Raw genomic sequence first — 14,800 nt, 5'->3', positions numbered from 1 at the left:
CGCTTAGAGAGGCCTGAAAGGCCTATAAAGCGGTATATAAGTCTACTGCTATTGCTATTGCTATTGCTATTGCTATACTTACCTATTTACTTACTTAATTTACTTACTTACACTTATCTACCAACCTGCCTGTCTGCCTGTCTGCCTGTCTGCATAATAAAATTTTAAAACAGTCCAACTTCTTCACAGAGAAACTCTGGGCAGTATACAAATAAAATATTAAAAATATAGAAACAATATGTAAAATTTAAAACACAAGCAATGTGAAAAAATAATTAAAAGGCCAGGGAAAGGAATTTAGGGTGCTAACCAGCCCCATGGCTTCGTGTTCCTATGTGCACTCCAAGCAAGGATGCAGAGCCATGGTTGACAGGCTGACATGATGAGCTGAAGATACAGGTAACTTGGTGTCATGCCACATAGGGCTTTAAAGACCATAATCAACACTTTGAACTGGACCTGGAAGTAGATCAGTAACCAACGCAGTTCACACAGCAGAGGTGTTACATACACCATTCTTTGGGTGACCCAAATTTCCCACCATTCTGTATTACTGGAAGTTTCTGGATATTTTTCAAGGGTAGTCCCAAGTAGGGGACAGTGCAGTAGTCCAAAATGGGCAGAAGAATAAAAATAAATTTCATATAAGCTGCCTTTTCCATCTAAGAAAGATGATGAACCAACAAATAATGTCTATACGAGGCATAAAATCCTCTTATCTTCATTACTGGTTTGGTAGTGGGAGTGTACAGAAGGTCCATGAAGATGTCAGGGTGGGTGGGCAGAGCCCCGCGGTGCCCCCGCCACTACCCGTTCACCCAAACCAATGCGAACCGGCAGAATACTACCTCTGCTGTATACTATACAAAACTTTACTCCTTGTTCCATTGTGGCACATGAAGTCAAACTAACTAGATTAAAAGTTGAGTTTGGGGAATACAATATTTTGATTATTGTATACATTTCGTATTTGGCATAGGTTTTTTTTTTAATTGCCAGTAAATAAAGATGCTTACTTTTTCAGCCACTGTCTCTCCACTGTCTTCCCTAAAGCTCTAGATATACACACATCCTTTCGGCATGACTAATGTGTTGGAATTAATTTATTTTAATTTCATCTTCAATTTATCAGATTTGGTATGGCCGCCCACTCCAGAAAAGTGGGCTTTGAAAATCCCCTGAATAGTAAAACAATTAAAAGAGTTCAAACTCACACAAGGAGGCAGACAGGATTAAAAAAAAAAAAAACAATTAGAACTGAAGAACAGAATGAAAGGGGGGAAAATGACAGGGCCTCCCAAAGGAATATCTCCTCCGTCCCACAAGATGGCAAGATTTAATTGAACGAGACTCGTGCACATATTTTGCCCAAACATGCGGTGGGCAGAAACAACTAGAGATAAGCAGGCCATTATTTCAATTAGTTCAACTCTGTGTATAATTAGATCTACTCGGGGTTAAATCTGCTCTCCAGAGAGGTAAATAACTTGGATTAGTTAATTTCTTCTTGGTGGTCCCATAACAGGATAACTTCGCCCCTTAAGAATGTTTTCAGTTCAGCGTTATTTTTTATTATTATTATTGCTATGATGTTTTATAGTGTATCATGTTAAATAGTAAGAAGTAAGTAAAGGACAGTTTCTGGCAAACTGATCATACGTTGGGGTCACATGATCACAGGAGGGACTGAAAAGGCTCATAAATGTGGCCTGGTTGAGAATGTAAAATGCAGTCATGTGACTGTGGGAGGGGCTTCATTAGAACTTCAAAGGCGGGTTGTAAGCAGCTTTTGTTGGGAGGGTCTCTTGTAATTTCAAACAATTGCTAAGCAATTGGTCACAGGTCAAGGACTACCAAGGATTATATAAAGGAAAACAAGTATTGGGATGAGTAAGGAAGGAGTCCCTGAGGATTTTACTCTGCTAGTCGATCATGGGGTTGTGTGTGTGCTCATCTCTGTTTCAAGATCATTGAATCAGTGACATTGGAAGACATTTCCATGGGTATGTGACCAGCATGACATCCACAGAGGGCTCTTACCTATCTACTCGCATTTGCATGCTTTCAAACTTCTAAGTTGGCAGGAACTGAGACGAGGACGGGAACTCACCTCATCCTGTGGTGCTCAGGTCTCAAACCTGGGCTGATGGCTTTCCAGTCAAAAGTCCAGCGTCTTAACTGCTAAGCCACTGTGCCACCAGGATGAGCAGAAGTAACCTATTATTGCTATCTGCTTATTGTAGTGTATTTCAACATTATTGGTAGTTAATAAAGTTACAAAGGTTATAATATTCCCTTGGGAAAATAACAGAATGATAGAGCTGGAAAGGACCTTGGAGATCTTCTAGTCCACTCGCCTGCTTGAGCCTATACTGAGGGTCCTTAACTTGTGGGCAGAGGTGGGTTCCTACCGGTTCAGACCAGTTCAGTCTAGTAGGAAGTAACTTGTCCTGCCATGCCCCCGAATCGGTTCTATCATTGGTACGGCCAGTTTGTTTTTTGGTTCTGTGTATGCTCAGAACAATCTTCATTGGGGATTTTTCCCCCCTTTTCTAATGTGCGCATGAGACCTTTTTAGTTGCAAATGTGCACGCCGCCAAATTGTCACTAATGCCAATAGCAAGCCACCCCTGCCTGTGGGCCATGGCCCAATACCGGGCTGTGAACTAATCGCCATTGGGCTGTGAGTGGCCAGCTGCTGTGCTCATATTTGCATGTGCACATGGCCCAACTCGCACAAGGATCCCTGCAAGTGTTGTGGGTGGTCACGGCACCACTCAGGCAAGCCTACATGGGGCTGCCCTTGAAGAGTGTTCAAAGACTTCAGTTAGTCCAGAACGCAGCCGCGCGAGCGATTGTGGGTGCACCTAGGTACACCCATGTCACACCTATCCTCCGCGAGCTGCACTGGCTACCCATTAGTCTCCGAATCCGCTTCAAGGTGCTGGTCGCTACCTATAAAGCCCTACATGGCATCGGACCTGGGTACCTGAGAGACCGCCTCCTGCCAATTATCTCCCTCAGACCGATAAGATCTCACAGGTTAGGTCCCCTCCGGATTCCATCTGCCAGCCAATGTCGGCTGGCGACTCCCCGGGGGAGAGCCTTCTCTGTTGCAGCTCCAGCCCTCTGGAATGACCTCCCCGTGTAGATCCGGACCCTTACTACCCTCCCGGCCTTCCGCAAAGCCACCAAGTCCTGGCTGCTGCAGCAGGCCGTGGGGCTTGTGAAACATCCAGCCCCATGGAAATTGTGAATGTTGCGTCTTTTTTTAAAGTGTTGTCTTGTCTATTTATCCCCTTTCTCTTGTCTATTGTGAGCCGCCCGGAGTCCTCCAGGAGTGGGCGGCATACAAGACAAATAAAATGAAAAATGAAAATGAAATGAAGCCTCATTGCAGGTGATTGCGGCCCCACTTGCGCCAATTCATTGCAGGTGCTTATGGTCCCACTCGTGCGAGTGTAACCACAAATTTCGTGGGCACCTGCGCACCTGCATGCACACATACATACCGCTGACCCTCCCACAAAATAATCTCCTTTCCCCCACCCAAGTCAGCCAACCTGGAATGCTTGGGGAACTCTATCCTATACCATTTCAGACAAATGGTTGTCCAATCTCTGTTCTGACCTAGGCTTGCCCAGAAGCACGAAGCCTAGTCTTCGTCCTGATAAACCCCTTTTATTTAATTTACAGTGAATTCCTCTCCAGAAAAGTCCCAGCCAACAGTCTTTCAGGATAGTTCCCCATTATCGTCCTTTATCAGCAGTGGTGGGATTCAAATAATTTAACAACCGGTTCTCTGCCCTAATAACCAGCTGGCTAGGGGGAGACTCAATGGTCATGTGACTGGGTGGGCATGGCCAACTCAATGTCACTCACATCGATGGGTGCTTCATCTTAGGTGTTACAATGTAATAAGGGTTAACCGGAGAGGCAGTTTCTGCAAACAGGGCAATAAAGATTAGGCTAGAAACAACACCAGAATGTTTCCTTCCTGCCTTCCTTACAGGATTAGCCCTGTAAAGTGGGGGAAAAAACAAACAAAATGAGATTTCTTCCAACAACCGGTTCTCCGAACTGCTTAGAAAGTTAACAACCGGTTGTCCCGAATAGGTGCGAACTGGCTGAATCCCACCACTGTTTATCAGGCTTGGATAGTGGTCAGGCCGATATCTTTCAAACGCAGCAGTATTTAGCAAGAATGCAAGAATGAACTAATTGTCTCATGCAAATACACCTCCCCTTTCGCTCCTCTTTTATTCTCTATGGGAGGGGCCATTCACTGTCCACCTGTGGGCCTTACTCCCAAGTCGATCCTTTGTTCCTTAGCTGTTCTCTTCATCTGGCAGCTCTGTGCATATGCACACTGGGAACAGGCTCCAGCTGTTCATCTTCCCCACTGATGTCTGACTCCAAAGGCAGCTGATAACTATCAGACAGCCCTGTCCCCATCTCTTCCTCTGATGCAGAGCCCTCATCTGAGCCTTGCCCAGACTCCAGGACTGGCCCATGTTCCTCCCCAACCTCCTCACCGTCTGAATCTGCCACCAGTTCTGCTAGCAGGCCACAACAATCTCTTCTTCAAAACCTCCTGTGTTGGAGCACCCACAACTAAAAAATTCAATTGGATCCAATGGGAATATTGACTTCTTATTTTGTGCAGGAAAGACTTCTTTTGTCTTTTTCTAAACCAGGGTGGGGAGAAATAAAATAAAAAAGTTTATCTGCAAATTGTTGGCTTTTTTCAAACTTGTGATCAATGTTAAGAGAGATTTGGGCATTCATTAGACAAAAAAAAAAAAAAAACCCTGAAGAAGAAAGCAATATTCTGCATAGAAAAAAAAATGTTGTGTTGAGAGGTTGGTACGACTTAAAAAGGGGAAATTTTGCTCTTTGTGAAAGAAAGAGATGGCTCGATTTATAGCATGCAGAAGAAAGCGTATGCATATAGATATAAAAAAAGCCTATTTGAAAGCTGGGAAAACATTTCAGAATGACATTTCTGGGTAGTGATTTGAATTATGCATCCAACACACTTTAGCAGTCTATGCTGACTTCCTGTAAGAAGAGGAAGAGGAGATACAATAATGACAGCCGTATTTTGAAAATGTAAGCACTTGGATTTTGCTGTAGAAGTTATTCGGCATTGGCTGAGGACTGCAAATTTGGGCAAAGAAGCTACAGGGCTGCCAGAGAAGCTGCATCAAACTTCAACTTCCTAGAAATTTCCTTTACTGGCCTCTTTTCAGTTGAGGTCTTCCTGCCCTACTTCTCCACATCTGAAGGTTTAGGGAAGCAAGCCAAGTCACTTCCACAAAGGTAGTGTCAACTTGCAAAGCATCTCTGGCCTGCTCTTGAGTTGCAATAGGGAAACCGCTGGAGCAGCATGGCAGCCAAACCCAGAAGTATATTCCAGCCTTATCTCCCTCAAGGCTATTTCCCAGGGTTACTCACAGCAGTCAGAGGGGAGTGATCACTACAACCCGCAAAACTGCTCCATTGGCTAATGTGATTTATGACACACTCTGGGAGGGGGGAGGGAAGGGGGGAAACAGGGTCATGATTGTGGTGTAAATTATGTGGGGTCAGAGAGGTGTTAGGGGTGTCTTAACCCCACAGTATTTGTTTCCAGAAAGTAAGTCATCTGTGTACCATGTTTGGTTGAAATTGCTTGAGGTATTCCAGAGTTATGGTGGAACACAAGGACACAAACACACACAGACACACTCTATAGATGATAGATAGATAGATAGATAGATAGATAGATAGATAGATAGATAGATAGATAGATAGATAGATAGATAGATAGATAGACAGACAGATATAGATATAGATATAGATATAGATATAGATATAGATATAGATATAGATATAGATATAGATATAGATATAGATATAGATATAGATATAGATATAGATATAGATATAGATATAGATATAGATAGATAGATAGACAGACAGACATATAGATATAGATATAGATAGATAGATAGATAGATAGATATAGATAGATAGATAGATAGATAGATAGATATAGATAGATAAATAGATAGATAGATAGATATACAGACAGACAGACAGAGATATAGATATAGATATAGATATAGATATAGATATAGATATAGATATAGATATAGATATAGATAGATAGATAGATAGATAGATAGATAGATAGATAGATAGATAGATAGATAGATAGATAGATAGATAAATCTTCTCAACAACAACTTAATGTATGGTCCTGATGTTTTGCACGTGATATGTCCTGTTGGTTAGGGAGCTACATATGGAAGGTCCCAGGCTGGGGGAGGGGGGGGGCTTTTTCTGCTGTGGCCCCTGCACTGTGAAATTTCCTTCCTCTGAGATGAGTTTTGAGTGTCTGAAGGTCCCTGAATATGTGGTTATGCTAGTAAGTCTGGGGTTCCCAGCGGATGGATTTACTTGTGAGTTGGCTCCATTAACATCCCTTTGTCTATCATTTCCTTGTTCTGTTCTGTTTTTTTATAGCTTTTTAATGTTTTTATAATTAATGATAATTGGTTTATATATTTATTTGCTAGTTTAGTTTTGTCGTACGCCACTCAAGAGTTGCTTTTGGTGAGATGGGGGAAGGCTATATAAGTTTGATAACAAACAAACATAATGTTTTTTTTTTAAAGTATGCATACTTTTCTATGTTCCAGCTTCGTATTTACAAAAGTGATAAATTTGTATCTGGCAATTACTACATCACTTCCAGAAGTGACATTCACACAATTAAAAGTCCTTTCACAGAATTAAAATAAATGAACATAATTTTTTTAAAAGCCAAAATGACTCAACCGGCTTGGGGAGGGGGGGGGAGAGAAAAAAACACCCCTCCTTATCTGCTAAAACGAATAAAAAGAACTTTCTCCCAGCAAGGATAGTAACAAATGGAAAATATTCTGAGTTCACTTCAGAGATACCTTGAATCCAGATTCTGGAGCGATTTCCTTTGAGATGATGCTACACAGGGGTGGGCTTCAAAAATTTTAGCAAGGGGTTTTCTGCCCAGTTGCTGGGTGGGCGTGGCCTAGTCAGCCTCCTGCACCAGGGCGGAGGGGGGCATTTTCCTCCTTCCCGGGCTCTGGAGCAGAAGTGGGTTGTTACCGGTTCACACTGGTTTGGGCAAACCAGTAGTGGAAACTGGGTCGTCGAATCGGTAGAGAGGGCTGGCTTGCTACACCCCCAAACCGGTTCTCCGGTCGCTCATGCCATTGATGGCATGCTTTTTAGTCCTTTTCAATGTTCTGTGCATGCACAGAAGAATTTGCAGGCAACTGTGCATGCACGCACAATGTGCTTCTGTTGCACATGCAAAGCACACACACACAGCAAACCAACAGTAATGCCAGCAGCAACCCAAGCCTGCTTCAGAAGCTTTACTCATGTCTCTGGAAGAACAAAAATGACCTTCCCAGGCTCCAGACATACCAGAAGTTTGGGAAGGCCAGAAACTGGCCTGGTAGGTCCGTTTTCCACCCTCCCTAATAGCAGTTAGACTTATATACCGCTTCATAGGGCTTTCAGCCCTCTCTAAGCGGTTTACAGAGTCAGCATATTGCCCCCACAGTCTGGGTCCTCATTTCACCCACCTCGGAAGGATGGAAGGCTGAGTCAACCTTGAGCCGGTGAGATTAGAACCGCTGAACTGCAGATAACAGTCAGCTGAAGTGGCCTGCAGTACTGCACCCTAACCACTGCGCCACCTCCACACCTCCACATCTCGTGCATGCCCTGCACTTACCTGCATCCAAAATGGGCCGCATGGGGACTCCTGGGAGGGGCGGGTGGGGCCAGCCAGGAGTGGGATTTGGGGGTTCTCCAAACTGCACAAAATCTTAGCTAGAGGTTCTCCCGAACCCCTGCTAACCCCCAGTAGCCCACCCCTGCTTCATCTCTTGACAGCTATCAAATGAAGCAGTGAGATGGGACTCTTTCTCTGGCCAGACTTGAATCCAGCCGAAAACCAATAAAAAAAACCCTAGTGAAATGATTCTTTTAACCTGACTCAGATCCAGGAGACAGAAGGAACTGCCCTGTAAAGCTTCCACAAAAAGTTTCATCGATCAAAGCAAAGTATCCCTTTGAAGTTCCACACAGCTTTAATCTGGATTCCCTAGTCCCAGTTTTTGCAGTCTGTGTAGCAAAAGATTGTTGCTGCATCCCTGTGCCCAGACATTTTTCATTTTTCTTCTTCTTCTTTTCCCTCCCTCCTGCCCTCCGTACACCCATCAGCCATGCTTTTGATGCAATTCTGTAGAGCTTCAGCAGCAGATTTTCACAAGGATCTGTGATGGGGGAAAAAAAGGAGTCCTACGGTGTTTTATCTTCAAAGACAGCCAAGATTTATGGCTTAGATCCCCATTCCCAACTTGATATCCTTCTAGATGAATGACACTATAATTCCTATCTTGCACTCACTCTCTCTCTCTCTCACACACACACATGTCAATACCAATCCACAGATGGAGTATCAGATTAGGAAAGGTGGATCTAGATTGTTAAGCAGCAAGGGGATTACAGAAGCAAATTCTGAAACTCAACCTTCTCAAAACTTTCCTTGCAAAGGTTCAGATTGCAATCACATGACTGTGGGAATGGTGTTGTAGGAAAGCTCACCCCCACCATAGAATAAAATATTATTTATTCTTAATATTAAAAAAGAGGCAGAATAGAATATTTACCCTGAACAAGAATAGGAGAGACATCTTCTTAAAGGAGGGAAGCAGCCCTAGTCTTTCTGCTATAGGAAAACAGCCTCAAGCAAAAGTCTGAAGGTGGCACAGTGGTTAGAGTGCAGGCTACTTCAGCTGACTTCCAGCTGTAGTTCGGCAGTTCAAATCTCACCGGCGCAAGGTTGACTCAGCCTTTCATCCTTCCGAGGTGGGTAAAATGAGGACCCAGACTGTTGGGGGCAATAGGCGGACTCTGTGAACCGCTTAGAGAGGGCTGTAAAAGCACTATGAAGCGGTATATAAGTCTAAGCGCTATTGCTATAGGAATGGAGATTTTGTATCCATTCGGAAAGACTGAGCCACTCTATTGATAAACAAAGAACAGCCAGAAACTCCGAATAAGCAACACAACAGGCCAGGAGCCAAAGCTGACAAGATTAGCTCAGACAAACAAAAAAATGTCGGAGTTATCCTTTCCTCTTTTCGCCTGTAGTGCCCTACATGACCCCATAGGAATCTGGTAATAGACGTTAAAATATTAAATGACATATTCTTGCATGGGAACAGGCATCTCGGTCCCAAAGCCCCCAAGAATGTATGGAAGCCCACCTACTCTCAATGCCATTTTGTCAGCCATCTCAGAAACATTGAAGTTTCTGATTATCAGGGGTGGGATTGAAACTTTTTAGCAACTGGTTCTTTGCCTGGGTGCTGGGTGGGCGTGGCCATGGGGGCATGGCCTAATTGGCTTTTTGCACCATGGCGGAGAGGGGGGAGTGTTTTTGCCTTCAGAAGTCTTCAGAGGCTTTCTTCGAGCCTCCGGGAGGACAAAAATAGCCTTCCCCAGGCTCCAGAAGGCCTCTGGAGGCCAGAAATGGGCCCGTTTCTGGAGTTCTGGTTGTCCTCCCAGAGCCTCCATGTGGGCCATGCACTTATCTGGCATCCAAAATGGGCTGCGTGGAGACTCCTGGGAGGGGCAGGGTAGGGTGGGCGGGGTCAGCAGGTCCTTGTAACTACTGGTTCGGCGAACCAGATTAAAATTAACATTCTGAACCAGTCCAAACTGGCTGAATCCCACCTCTGCTGATTACCAAATAAACAGAGATCTTCTTTACTGCAGCCTGCCTCCCTTTTATTTCAGCGTCTTTCTCCTGGTTTGGAACTTGATCTGGTTTTTCTTCCAACATTATGATGTCTGGAACTTTGAGGAATGGCTGTAAGTACCACTTGTTCAGCCCCACCACAACTTTAACTGGTTGCTAAGGGAGTGGTCGCTAAGCAAAGGCTATCTGTAAAAGCACAGCTGAAACACATTTGGTATTTGCTCAGCAACCAACATGTTCACTGAGCAGGCCCATAAATAAATCTAAGATCTTTTATAATGGCACAGTTCAAAAGTGTGAATGTATTGTTTCAAGTCAGTATTGATTGCCTGAACTAGTCTCCAGTTTTCTTGGCAAGATTTCAGGAGTGGTTTGCCATTGCATCCTTCCAAGGGCTGAGACAGAGTGACTGGCCCAAGATCATCTCCTTTCCTTTGTGTCTATCGTGCGACTTGAACTCACGGTTTCTAGCCTGATGCTTTAACCATTACACCGAACTGGCTCTTAAGGTATAAATCCAATACCTCTGTATGTGTTAGAACAGGGGTGTCAAACTCAAGACCCAGGGGCCGCCCCACAGGGTGTTTAGATCTGGCCTGTGGGGCTGCCTTGGAAACAGCGAAGGACTACAGGAGGCCATCGCAGCCGAAAACGGAGCTCGGGAGCCCATTTTTACTGGCAGAGCACTCGGGTTGCCACAGGCACCCCTGACAGGAGTGATGTCAAGGTTGCCGTACCCACCCTGACCACAGCTACTTCATCCCCCTCCAAAGGTCTAATGCAACCCTGATGTGGCCCTCAATGAAATAGAGTTTGACACCCCTGTGTTAGAACATATATAACATCATAATATTTATGTTGGTTAATTGGTCTGTTGAAAGTATAGTTGGTCTATTTTACTTGATGTATAAAATGTCCCTGATATATCAAATATATTTGCTAGTGGGCATTTTGGCAGAGAAACACGGTAGAGGTTGAAAACCAATACACAACCAATAATCTTGTGTTTGTTGGAAGTACTTCAACAATAAATCAATTTAATAACCAGAAAGTGATAAATGGTTCCAGCCAACTGGAAATGGCATGGAACACTAGACAAGACAAATTCGAGATATGAATAAAAATCATATTTCACAACCAAGAGTTACTGGAACTATATTACTGCATAGATAAAACTTAGTTACACATTTGCCACGAAGAAGAATGCAATGGCTTAAAATGGCTGGAAGATGTTTTAATTTGATTATAATGCTTGAATACGTTACTAATGAATCTGATTTAATCAATATTACTTTGGTACCCCCGTTTCCCTGAAAATAAGCCCTCCCGGATAATAAGCCCAATTGGGCTTTTGAGTGCACGCACTAAAATAAGCCCTCCCCTGAAAATAAGCCCTCCCCAAAAATATTGCAACACAGCAGCAGCCATAAGATGACCACACTTGTTGACTCCTGCACTTCAAAAATAATAAGACCTCCTGAAAATAAGACCAAGCACTTATTCTGGGGGTCAAAAAGAAAATAAGACCCTGTCTTATTTTTGGGAAAACACCGTATTAATTGTAGGAAAGCAACACTTTAGAGTAACAACGGAGTTCTCTAAAAGTTTTGGTTCTCATTGGGATACTTTTATTGCTGTCTTTTATCATTTTAATCACATTGTTATAAGCCCGGGATGGCGAACCTGTGGCACATGGAACCATTTGTTAAGGCACGCAAGGCATTGCCCTGTCAGCTGTAGCGCACATGACTTTGGCCTTCATTTTCGGCTGTTTTTCCCTGAAGCCTCCAAAGGGCGAAAAACAACCCAACGTGCAAGCCAGAAGTTCTGGAATAGACTTCCGGGTTGCCCATAGGGACGTTTATCGCCCTCCGGAGGCTTCAGGGAAGCCTCCTATAGGCTCCGGTGGAAGAAAAACAGCTCTATGGGCAAACTGGAACTCCATCCCCAAACTTCCGGGTTTCCCATAGGGCCGTTTTTTGCCCTCTGGACGGCCTCTGGGGGAGGGGCAGGGGAGGCCATTTTTGCCCTCCCCAAGCTCCTAGAAAGCCTCTGGAGCCTGGGGAGGGTGAAAAATGGGTCCATTGTGTGCCAAAAGCGGGGGGAGGGTGGGAGTCATGCGCCTAGGATTATTTTGATTTAATTTGATTTATTATATTTGTATGTATTTGTATATTTGATTATGGGTGTGGGCACGTCTGTGCACGACCCCCCCTGCATTCTCCCTGCTTTTGGCACGTGTTGGGGAAAAGGTTAGCCATCACTGTTGTAAGCCATTCAGAACCAGTCAAGGAATAAGCAGAATATCCATTTCTAAACATGAACATAAGAGATACACCCTAAAAGTTAAGGATTTTTTTTTTGACAGTGAGAGCAGTTAATCAATAGAATAATTTGCTTCCAACTGTGGGTGCTCCACCGTTGCAGTTTTTCAAAAATAGACAACCATACCAGGATGGTATAATCTTTCCTGCCTTAACCAGGGGGTTGGACTAGAAGACCTCTGAGATCCCTTCCAGCCCTATGTTGTATGATATTGTTCCAAGCCTTATCCCATGCATTTGAACTCATCAATATGCCCAGAAACACTGCATTTCTTGCCTGGCAATCTATTTCTATCACATTTCTTTCTATATTTATATAAAAGGTTTTTTTTAAGAAAAAATTGAAGAGTTATTTGCTACAAGATGGGTGGCAAGTAAATTCACTAAACAAACAACCCCCACTTAAAAAAAAAGATCAATCCAGAATGTTAAATGCAAAGTATCAACTGAGAGAACTTCTTTATTTTCATGGGCACTTTCTAGAAAATTAACATTGTAGACAGTTAAAACTCCATGCCCTATTTGAAAATGTACCCCTCCCCCCAAAAAGTGGACAAAGGTAAGGAGGTATGATTTACTAATTTTCTAAATAATTTTTCTAAATAAATAAATTTATAGATTTATTCACTAAAAATATAACCTGTTCATTTCCTATGATCCCGGGCAGCATACATTGTTTTTGAAAAGTTATATTATAAATTATGCAAAAATATTTAATCATTTAGTCATGAAACTATATGAAAAATAAGTTTCAAAGTTCAGGAATAAGACACTCCATGGCCCACTCTACACTAAAATAACCCACTAAAGCAATGTTTCTCAGTGTTGGCACATTGGCTGGGGAATTCTGGGAATTGAAGTCCTTGCATCTTAAAGTTGGAAAATCGAGAAACAATGGTTGTGGTAGAATGTGGATTAAATTCTTGGAGGGAGGGAGGGAGGGAGGGAGGGAGGGAGGGAGGAAGGGAATGCATTCCAAATAAATATGAGGCAGTAAAATTTAGATGAGTGTTGTGGCCCGCCAGTGGAGCTGGTAGCAGATTCAGACAGTGAGGAGGTTGGGGAGGAACATGGGCCAGTCCTGCAGTCTGGGGAAGGCTCTGATGAGGGCTCTGTGTCGGAGGCAGAGAGGGGGGCAGAGCCATATGCCAGTTATCAGCTGCCTTCAGAGTCAGACATCAGTGAGGCAGACGAATAGCTGGAGCCTGTTCCCAGTGTGCACATGGACAGAGTTGCCAGATGAAGGGAACAGCTAAAGAACAAGGGTCAACTATGGAGTAAGGCCACAGGTGGATAGTGAATGACCCCTCCCAGAGGAAATAAAAGAGGCGCAAAAGGGGAGTGGAGTTTGCAGGAGACAATTAGTTTGCTTAATTGGTTCATGACTCTCAGATACTCCTTGCCAAGTTTTGCAGATATCGGCCTGTCAGCTCTCCAAGCCAGATAAGGTCTGTGACTGTAAATCCTCCCTCGAAAGACTTTGCTGGATGTGAATGAGCAGAATTCACAGTAAATTAATAAAAGGGGTTTTTGTCAGGACTAGGAGTTTGCTTCATGCTCTTGGGAAGCCTAGATCAGAACAATGGTTTTTGTGGGAGAAAGAATTAAGATAGCTCTAGCCTAGGATGTTCTCAGAATAGATATTCAATGGGGTGAGAAGTTGGCAAGATTTTTTTCTCGGTAAGTGGGGAACAATAAAAGAAACTGCTTAGAAGAACCTCAACATGTTTTTTCTTGGGTTTCAGAGTCTGAAAATGTCAAGGAGACAAGACAGGGCACTGTGGTTGTCCGAAATAACATGCATGTAGCTTTTCTCCAAATGTCAAGGGATAACATATGCCGCAGGCTTACACATTTGCAGAAAAAGCTTCCTTCAATAAAGGGGAATATTTGTAACTCAGGATTGGAATGAGGGATTCTTGATGCTTTCTGACGTCTGTTTCTTGCAGTTGTTTCTTTACCCAAACTAGATAATATCATCAGTGAAACCAAGAACCTCTCAAACCAACCTTCCTTCCTTCCTTCCTTCCTTCCTTCCTTCCTTCCTTCCTTCCCCCATCCCCTGACATAGACACACACAATCTCTTCCAAAGGAAGAACTTAGAGCAGGGCTGTCAAACACTCAGCCTGCAGGCTGGATGTGTCACATGCCCAGTTCAGTGAAGGGGGGGAAAGTCCTGATAGGCCACATGATGCCACTGTGATGATGTGAGTTTGACACTCCTGACCTAGAACATCATTTCCTAGACTGATAAAACAGGATGGAAATATTCCTTCTGTCTGACCATTTTCCCACCTCCTTGGAATGCAAGTTGTTTTTGGGGGGAACCTAAGGATCTTGGAAGAGTAGGAAGAGCAGGTGGAGTAAATGTTGTGGGGAGGGAGAGGAAAATGGAAGTGTTTGTTCCTGAAATCCGCTTTTAAATTGATTCTGGAAAGATGGACCTTCTGTCTTCCTATACAGCTGGCTTGGGAACCCATTTGAACTGTCAACTGCTTTTGAACTAGTTCCTAGTTTTAATTCCTAGTATTCTTCAGCCCTGGACACCAAATTTACAACTTTGTTTGCCACTAGGTCCATGATGGCAAACCTGTGGCACTCTGTGGGCATGCCAGAAACAGTGGTGGGTTTCAAAAATTTTTAGAACTTCTTCTGTAGGTGTGGCCTGTT

This window comes from Thamnophis elegans, chromosome 5 (genome assembly GCF_009769535.1).
Source record: "Thamnophis elegans isolate rThaEle1 chromosome 5, rThaEle1.pri, whole genome shotgun sequence".
Classification (NCBI taxonomy): domain Eukaryota; kingdom Metazoa; phylum Chordata; class Lepidosauria; order Squamata; family Colubridae; genus Thamnophis; species Thamnophis elegans.
The sequence above is the reverse complement of the archived record's forward strand: the minus strand, read 5'-3'. Positions refer to the sequence as shown.